Consider the following 10,124-nt stretch of genomic DNA (forward strand, 5'->3'; position numbering starts at 1 on the left):
AAGACAAATATAGGCCAGAAAACAGGGACTGTCAAGGGAAAGTCAATGGAGGGGAGAAGAGTAAGGAGGGACTTTAAGGCAAAAGGAAGGGATTCAGGGATTAGGAGACAAAGGGAAGAAGGCAAAGAAAAGGTAGGAAAGGAGAGAAGGAAAGAAGGGAAGCAAAGGATTAAGTAAAAGCAAGCAGCAAGAAAAAAGAAAAAGGAAAAATCAGAAAAAGAAAAAGAGAAAAACACAAAAACAGAAAAAAAGCAAAGTGACGTACATCCGGTACTTTCAGCGGCTGCTGGAGGGAGGAGCCACAGCACATATAAAAGGAGGGGCAGAGAAGAGTCTCTTCATTTTGATTTGGCCAGCGACGCATGTGCACAGCCTGAAGAAGGCACAATCCAGCCGAAACGTAGCTACAGCCATGCGTCAGCACTAAAACGTGTTTTTGTTTGTTATTTTAGTTTGTTATTTTAGTTTGTTATTTTCGGGGGGGATTTCTTTTGATGTTTTTTCATTTATGTATTGATTTACTGGCCTAAAAAATTAAAAACCTAGTATATGGACTATCATAAATCTATAACCTAAAAATTGGATAATTTATGGATAAAAACAGTTTAAAAGCCTAAGAATTGGAAATAAAAACGACACAGAGACTAAATTCATTGAGCAAAGACAAATTTTATTAAAAAACAGTTAAAAACCTAAAAAACAGGACAAATAAAACACAAATTCGGCAAAATTAAACACAATTTGGTACTTACCTGAACCTGAAAAAGAAAAGGACGGTACTTACCTCGATTCGGATCTGGGGATTGCCGGATACGGTAGATGGGGTGGCGATAACGTAACGGGTCTCGGGAAGGGTCATGGTGCGGAGCGTGCACATACTCCTGCCCTCTTAAACGAGGGAGGAGTTTCAATTTCCCCTAACCTTACCCGCCAGGTCCTGCCATGGACCCGCTGGGTTTCCCAGATTGACTGGGGCCCGTTGCCGAAGCCATTTCCATTCCTTATCCGGTTACCCCTTACCTCTATTCTGCATCTCGCTCAGGATGCCTAATTGAATTCCTCTGACCCCTAATTTGGACCCCAAATTTGATCCCCAATGCCGAGTTGGCCTAGTCTATCCCCATCCCACATCCTTACCCTAACCTTAACCAAGCCCCATGACTAATGCCCTATCTTTAGTCCCATCCCCAGCCTAAGCCCTGACCTTAACCCCAACCCCAATGCTGACCCCTTTGTGCAGGTACCCCAATTCCATCCCCAGTTGCGGATGATGATACCCCAAGAGAGGGAAAATAGAAACCCAAGAGAGGGAAAATTAGAAAACATCCCCAGTTGCGGATGATAATACCCCAAGAGAGGGAAAATTATAGATGGGCCACAGAGTCACAGAAATAAAGCCAAAGCAAAGACAAATATAGGCCAGAAAACAGGGACTGTCAAGGGAAAGTCAATGGAGGGGAGAAGAGTAAGGAGGGACTTTAAGGCAAAAGGAAGGGATTCAGGGATTAGGAGACAAAGGGAAGAAGGCAAAGAAAAGGTAGGAAAGGAGAGAAGGAAAGAAGGGAAGCAAAGGATTAAGTAAAAGCAAGCAGCAAGAAAAAAGAAAAAGGAAAAATCAGAAAAAGAAAAAGAGAAAAACACAAAAACAGAAAAAAAGCAAAGTGACGTACATCCGGTACTTTCAGCGGCTGCTGGAGGGAGGAGCCACAGCACATATAAAAGGAGGGGCAGAGAAGAGTCTCTTCATTTTGATTTGGCCAGCGACGCATGTGCACAGCCTGAAGAAGGCACAATCCAGCCGAAACGTAGCTACAGCCATGCGTCAGCACTAAAACGTGTTTTTGTTTGTTATTTTAGTTTGTTATTTTAGTTTGTTATTTTCGGGGGGGATTTCTTTTGATGTTTTTTCATTTATGTATTGATTTACTGGCCTAAAAAATTAAAAACCTAGTATATGGACTATCATAAATCTATAACCTAAAAATTGGATAATTTATGGATAAAAACAGTTTAAAAGCCTAAGAATTGGAAATAAAAACGACACAGAGACTAAATTCATTGAGCAAAGACAAATTTTATTAAAAAACAGTTAAAAACCTAAAAAACAGGACAAATAAAACACAAATTCGGCAAAATTAAACACAATTTGGTACTTACCTGAACCTGAAAAAGAAAAGGACGGTACTTACCTCGATTCGGATCTGGGGATTGCCGGATACGGTAGATGGGGTGGCGATAACGTAACGGGTCTCGGGAAGGGTCATGGTGCGGAGCGTGCACATACTCCTGCCCTCTTAAACGAGGGAGGAGTTTCAATTTCCCCTAACCTTACCCGCCAGGTCCTGCCATGGACCCGCTGGGTTTCCCAGATTGACTGGGGCCCGTTGCCGAAGCCATTTCCATTCCTTATCCGGTTACCCCTTACCTCTATTCTGCATCTCGCTCAGGATGCCTAATTGAATTCCTCTGACCCCTAATTTGGACCCCAAATTTGATCCCCAATGCCGAGTTGGCCTAGTCTATCCCCATCCCACATCCTTACCCTAACCTTAACCAAGCCCCATGACTAATGCCCTATCTTTAGTCCCATCCCCAGCCTAAGCCCTGACCTTAACCCCAACCCCAATGCTGACCCCTTTGTGCAGGTACCCCAATTCCATCCCCAGTTGCGGATGATGATACCCCAAGAGAGGGAAAATAGAAACCCAAGAGAGGGAAAATTAGAAAACATCCCCAGTTGCGGATGATAATACCCCAAGAGAGGGAAAATTATAGATGGGCCACAGAGTCACAGAAATAAAGCCAAAGCAAAGACAAATATAGGCCAGAAAACAGGGACTGTCAAGGGAAAGTCAATGGAGGGGAGAAGAGTAAGGAGGGACTTTAAGGCAAAAGGAAGGGATTCAGGGATTAGGAGACAAAGGGAAGAAGGCAAAGAAAAGGTAGGAAAGGAGAGAAGGAAAGAAGGGAAGCAAAGGATTAAGTAAAAGCAAGCAGCAAGAAAAAAGAAAAAGGAAAAATCAGAAAAAGAAAAAGAGAAAAACACAAAAACAGAAAAAAAGCAAAGTGACGTACATCCGGTACTTTCAGCGGCTGCTGGAGGGAGGAGCCACAGCACATATAAAAGGAGGGGCAGAGAAGAGTCTCTTCATTTTGATTTGGCCAGCGACGCATGTGCACAGCCTGAAGAAGGCACAATCCAGCCGAAACGTAGCTACAGCCATGCGTCAGCACTAAAACGTGTTTTTGTTTGTTATTTTAGTTTGTTATTTTAGTTTGTTATTTTCGGGGGGGATTTCTTTTGATGTTTTTTCATTTATGTATTGATTTACTGGCCTAAAAAATTAAAAACCTAGTATATGGACTATCATAAATCTATAACCTAAAAATTGGATAATTTATGGATAAAAACAGTTTAAAAGCCTAAGAATTGGAAATAAAAACGACACAGAGACTAAATTCATTGAGCAAAGACAAATTTTATTAAAAAACAGTTAAAAACCTAAAAAACAGGACAAATAAAACACAAATTCGGCAAAATTAAACACAATTTGGTACTTACCTGAACCTGAAAAAGAAAAGGACGGTACTTACCTCGATTCGGATCTGGGGATTGCCGGATACGGTAGATGGGGTGGCGATAACGTAACGGGTCTCGGGAAGGGTCATGGTGCGGAGCGTGCACATACTCCTGCCCTCTTAAACGAGGGAGGAGTTTCAATTTCCCCTAACCCTAACCCCTAACCCCCTAACCCTAACCCTAATGTAATTCAAATTTTGCACTTCAGACCTTACAGTGTGTGTGTGTGTGTGTGTGTGTGTGTGTGTGTGTGTGTGTGTGTGTGTGTCTGTCTTTTACACAAAAAATGCACTTGCAACAACTTTAATATGGAATGTACTGGACTTCCCAGCTAGGCGCCCTCCTGTGGACGACAGGTGCAATCCCAGTTGCACAGCACTTGACCAGCTTCTGTGTGTGTGTGTGTGTGTGACAGACAGACAGACAGACAGACAGAGAGGGAGATTCAAAGCATCAGGACCAGGAGATGACACAGTGCTCCAAAGGCCTGGTTCTGCTGCCTCCTCCTCCACCCACCTGCTGCAGACGCTTCTGTGAAGGGAAACTGCTACATGTTATGTCACCGATCCCTGCCATGCTGCGTGTCTAACGACCCGGCAGGGCCTGCTGAGTACAGTGGTGGTGGAATCGGCCCGATCGGACACTCCTATCTGCCACTTTGACCTTTTTATTCCGTCAAATTTGGACCCATTTACACCAAGTCCAGAACCGTTGGTGCTATCGACATGGGGTCTTCACCAGCGCGTGCGGAGCGGCAGAAAATCCCCACGTAGACACCACTTTCATCCCTCTACGACACTTACTTTCCCAGTTATTCCATTTTATTCCGTCAAGCTCTGGCTAAATCCCCTTAACCTAACCAACCCTAATCATACCTGCATTTGTCCACTGGAGGGAGACAAAAACACCAAGCTCTGAGATTCAAATTTTGAACTGCAGACCTCACAGTGTCTGTGTGTGTGTGTGTGTGTGTGTGTGTGTGCGCTTTGGTGTGTGTGTGTGTGTGTGTGTGTGTGTGTGTGTGTGTGACAGAGAGAGAGAGAGAGAGAGAGTGACACTTGCTGTGTATTTAAGAAACAAACGCTCAAAGAAACCAAACAGAATGACACAGGCAGAAAGACACTGTTTTATTTTGGTAACCAATGATGCATTTCTTCTTCCCTTGTACAGTGCACCCTGAAGCCGTGTGTGGACCAGGAGATCAGCAGAACAGGAACCACAGAGCGTCAGCGGCAGACATCCAAGCTGCACAGGGCACACGCAGCACCAGGCAGAATTAATGACGTCCCTGATCCACAGCTCAAGCCCAGCCACCCGCTGCCTCCTCGCCGCCTCCTCCCGGGACCTTCAAGGACCACCCACCAGCCACTGGTACACATTCCAATCTTACACAATGGCCCCAGCATCACAGGGCATCTCCTGACATTAAAATCTATCCTGATTTCTGTTGTTTTTCCCTCATCTCTGAGCCGCTGAGTGTGAGTGTGTGTGTGTGTGTGTGTGTGTGTGTGTGTGTGTGTGTGTGTGTGTGTGTGTCTCTCTCTCTTTTACACAAAAAACACATGTCAGTTGTTAAGGAAAATGTTATAAAACACTTCTTCAGTAAAGACTCAGAGAAGAGAAACACACAGAACTTCTTGCTAGCAAGGGCAGCCTCCACTCTAAGAGACTCCAGTGAGAGAACTGCCCCGGTCTTTATTTTATACTCCATTGAGCGTATGTGTGTGCGTGTGTGTGTGTGTGTGTGTGTGTGTGTGTGTGTGTGTGTGTGTGTGTGTGTGTGTGTGTGTGTGTGTGTTGACAGAGAGAGAGAGACAGAGAGAGAGAGAGAGAGAGAGAGAGGGAGAGATACAAAGGAATGTAATTCAAATTTTGCACTTCAGACCTTACTGTGTGTGTGTGTGTGTGTGTGTGTGTGTGTGTGTGTGTGTGTGTGTCTGTCTTTTACACAAAAAATGCACTTGCAACAACTTTAATATGGAATGTACTGGACTTCCAAGCTAGGCGCCCTCCTGTGGACGACAGGTGCAATTGATTGTCAAAAGCAGATATCTAACACCTTCTGACACTTTGTACCGCATTGAGCCAGCAGAGGGAGCCCCCCTGGTTCAATCCCAGTTGCACAGCAGTTGTGACCAGCTTCTGTCTGTGTGCTTTGGTGTGTGTGAGTGTGTGTGTGTGTGTGTGTTGACAGAGAGAGAGAGAGACAGAGAGAGAGAGAGAGAGAGAGAGAGAGAGAGAGAGGGAGAGATACAAAGGAATGTAATTCAAATTTTGCACTTCAGACCTTACAGTGTGTGTGTGTGTGTGTGTGTGTGTGTGTGTGTGTGTTGACAGAGAGCGAGAGAGAGAGAGAGAGAGAGAGAGGGAGAGATACAAAGGAATGTAATTCAAATTTTGCACTTCAGACCTTACAGTGTGTGTGTGTGTGTGTGTGTGTGTGTGTGTGTGTGTGTTGACAGAGAGAGAGAGAGAGAGAGAGAGAGAGAGGGAGAGATACAAAGGAATGTAATTCAAATTTTGCACTTCAGACCTTACAGTGTGTGTGTGTGTGTGTGTGTGTGTGTGTGTGTGTGTGTGTGTGTGTGTGTGTGTGTGTCTGTCTTTTACACAAAAAATGCACTTGCAACAACTTTAATATGGAATGTACTGGACTTCCCAGCTAGGCGCCCTCCTGTGGACGACAGGTGCAATCCCAGTTGCACAGCACTTGACCAGCTTCTGTGTGTGTGTGTGTGTGTGACAGACAGACAGACAGACAGACAGAGAGGGAGATTCAAAGCATCAGGACCAGGAGATGACACAGTGCTCCAAAGGCCTGGTTCTGCTGCCTCCTCCTCCACCCACCTGCTGCAGACGCTTCTGTGAAGGGAAACTGCTACATGTTATGTCACCGATCCCTGCCATGCTGCGTGTCTAACGACCCGGCAGGGCCTGCTGAGTACAGTGGTGGTGGAATCGGCCCGATCGGACACTCCTATCTGCCACTTTGACCTTTTTATTCCGTCAAATTTGGACCCATTTACACCAAGTCCAGAACCGTTGGTGCTATCGACATGGGGTCTTCACCAGCGCGTGCGGAGCGGCAGAAAATCCCCACGTAGACACCACTTTCATCCCTCTACGACACTTACTTTCCCAGTTATTCCATTTTATTCCGTCAAGCTCTGGCTAAATCCCCTTAACCTAACCCTAACCCTAACCCCCCTAACCCTAACCCTAACCCCTAACCCTAACCCCCTAACCCCCTAACCCTAACCCCCTAACCCTAACCCCTAACCCTAACCCCTACCCTAACCCTAACCCCTAACCCTAACCCCTAACCCCCTAACCCTAACCCCCCTAACCCCTAACCCTAACCCTAACCCCCCTAACCCCTAACCCTAACCCCTAACCCTAACCCTAACCCTTGTACAGTGCACCCTGAAGCCGTGTGTGGACCAGGAGATCAGCAGAACAGGAACCACAGAGCGTCAGCGGCAGACATCCAAGCTGCACAGGGCACACGCAGCACCAGGCAGAATTAATGACGTCCCTGATCCACAGCTCAAGCCCAGCCACCCGCTGCCTCCTCGCCGCCTCCTCCCGGGACCTTCAAGGACCACCCACCAGCCACTGGTACACATTCCAATCTTACACAATGGCCCCAGCATCACAGGGCATCTCCTGACATTAAAATCTATCCTGATTTCTGTTGTTTTTCCCTCATCTCTGAGCCGCTGACTGTGAGTGTGTGTGTGTGTGTGTGTGTGTGTGTGTGTGTGTGTGTGTGTGTGTGTGTGTCTCTCTCTCTTTTACACAAAAAACACATGTCAGTTGTTAAGGAAAATGTTATAAAACACTTCTTCAGTAAAGACTCAGAGAAGAGAAACACACAGAACTTCTTGCTAGCAAGGGCAGCCTCCACTCTAAGAGACTCCAGTGAGAGAACTGCCCCGGTCTTTATTTTATACTCCATTGAGCGTATGTGTGTGCGTGTGTGTGTGTGTGTGTGTGTGTGTGTGTGTGTGTGTGTGTGTGTGTGTGTGTGTGTGTGTTGACAGAGAGAGAGAGACAGAGAGAGAGAGAGAGAGAGAGAGAGGGAGAGATACAAAGGAATGTAATTCAAATTTTGCACTTCAGACCTTACTGTGTGTGTGTGTGTGTGTGTGTGTGTGTGTGTGTGTGTGTGTGTGTCTGTCTTTTACACAAAAAATGCACTTGCAACAACTTTAATATGGAATGTACTGGACTTCCAAGCTAGGCGCCCTCCTGTGGACGACAGGTGCAATTGATTGTCAAAAGCAGATATCTAACACCTTCTGACACTTTGTACCGCATTGAGCCAGCAGAGGGAGCCCCCCTGGTTCAATCCCAGTTGCACAGCAGTTGTGACCAGCTTCTGTCTGTGTGCTTTGGTGTGTGTGAGTGTGTGTGTGTGTGTGTGTGTGTTGACAGAGAGAGAGAGAGACAGAGAGAGAGAGAGAGAGAGAGAGAGAGAGAGAGGGAGAGATACAAAGGAATGTAATTCAAATTTTGCACTTCAGACCTTACAGTGTGTGTGTGTGTGTGTGTGTGTGTGTGTGTGTGTGTTGACAGAGAGCGAGAGAGAGAGAGAGAGAGAGAGAGGGAGAGATACAAAGGAATGTAATTCAAATTTTGCACTTCAGACCTTACAGTGTGTGTGTGTGTGTGTGTGTGTGTGTGTGTGTGTTGACAGAGAGAGAGAGAGAGAGAGAGAGAGAGAGGGAGAGATACAAAGGAATGTAATTCAAATTTTGCACTTCAGACCTTACAGTGTGTGTGTGTGTGTGTGTGTGTGTGTGTGTGTGTGTGTGTGTGTGTGTGTGTGTCTGTCTTTTACACAAAAAATGCACTTGCAACAACTTTAATATGGAATGTACTGGACTTCCCAGCTAGGCGCCCTCCTGTGGACGACAGGTGCAATCCCAGTTGCACAGCACTTGACCAGCTTCTGTGTGTGTGTGTGTGTGACAGACAGACAGACAGACAGACAGAGAGGGAGATTCAAAGCATCAGGACCAGGAGATGACACAGTGCTCCAAAGGCCTGGTTCTGCTGCCTCCTCCTCCACCCACCTGCTGCAGACGCTTCTGTGAAGGGAAACTGCTACATGTTATGTCACCGATCCCTGCCATGCTGCGTGTCTAACGACCCGGCAGGGCCTGCTGAGTACAGTGGTGGTGGAATCGGCCCGATCGGACACTCCTATCTGCCACTTTGACCTTTTTATTCCGTCAAATTTGGACCCATTTACACCAAGTCCAGAACCGTTGGTGCTATCGACATGGGGTCTTCACCAGCGCGTGCGGAGCGGCAGAAAATCCCCACGTAGACACCACTTTCATCCCTCTACGACACTTACTTTCCCAGTTATTCCATTTTATTCCGTCAAGCTCTGGCTAAATCCCCTTAACCTAACCAACCCTAATCATACCTGCATTTGTCCACTGGAGGGAGACAAAAACACCAAGCTCTGAGATTCAAATTTTGAACTGCAGACCTCACAGTGTCTGTGTGTGTGTGTGTGTGTGTGTGTGTGTGCGCTTTGGTGTGTGTGTGTGTGTGTGTGTGTGTGTGTGTGTGTGTGTGTGACAGAGAGAGAGAGAGAGAGAGAGTGACACTTGCTGTGTATTTAAGAAACAAACGCTCAAAGAAACCAAACAGAATGACACAGGCAGAAAGACACTGTTTTATTTTGGTAACCAATGATGCATTTCTTCTTCCCTTGTACAGTGCACCCTGAAGCCGTGTGTGGACCAGGAGATCAGCAGAACAGGAACCACAGAGCGTCAGCGGCAGACATCCAAGCTGCACAGGGCACACGCAGCACCAGGCAGAATTAATGACGTCCCTGATCCACAGCTCAAGCCCAGCCACCCGCTGCCTCCTCGCCGCCTCCTCCCGGGACCTTCAAGGACCACCCACCAGCCACTGGTACACATTCCAATCTTACACAATGGCCCCAGCATCACAGGGCATCTCCTGACATTAAAATCTATCCTGATTTCTGTTGTTTTTCCCTCATCTCTGAGCCGCTGAGTGTGAGTGTGAGTGTGTGTGTGTGTGTGTGTGTGTGTGTGTGTGTGTGTGTGTGTGTGTGTCTCTCTCTCTTTTACACAAAAAACACATGTCAGTTGTTAAGGAAAATGTTATAAAACACTTCTTCAGTAAAGACTCAGAGAAGAGAAACACACAGAACTTCTTGCTAGCAAGGGCAGCCTCCACTCTAAGAGACTCCAGTGAGAGAACTGCCCCGGTCTTTATTTTATACTCCATTGAGCGTATGTGTGTGCGTGTGTGTGTGTGTGTGTGTGTGTGTGTGTGTGTGTGTGTGTGTGTGTGTGTGTGTGTGTTGACAGAGAGAGAGAGACAGAGAGAGAGAGAGAGAGAGAGAGAGGGAGAGATACAAAGGAATGTAATTCAAATTTTGCACTTCAGACCTTACTGTGTGTGTGTGTGTGTGTGTGTGTGTGTGTGTGTGTGTGTCTGTCTTTTACACAAAAAATGCACTTGCAACAACTTTAATATGGAATGTACTGGA

General features: G+C 46.3%; 1 long non-coding RNA gene across 1 annotated transcript; it reads left to right on the forward strand.

Moving 5' to 3' along the window:
• The first annotated feature begins 4,631 nt into the window (after positions 1-4,631).
• On the forward strand, positions 4,632-9,608 carry LOC146697868 (uncharacterized). The gene is made up of 3 exons (XR_014923149.1): positions 4,632-4,951; positions 6,998-7,198; positions 9,317-9,608. It is a non-coding gene; the product is annotated as an uncharacterized LOC146697868 (long non-coding RNA).
• Positions 9,609-10,124: the final 516 nt, after the last annotated feature.

This window comes from Copadichromis virginalis, linkage group LG12 (genome assembly GCF_057382275.1).
Source record: "Copadichromis virginalis isolate Kocher_CV1m ecotype Utaka linkage group LG12, C_Virginalis_male_GT1.1, whole genome shotgun sequence".
NCBI classification, from domain to species: Eukaryota; Metazoa; Chordata; class Actinopteri; order Cichliformes; family Cichlidae; genus Copadichromis; species Copadichromis virginalis.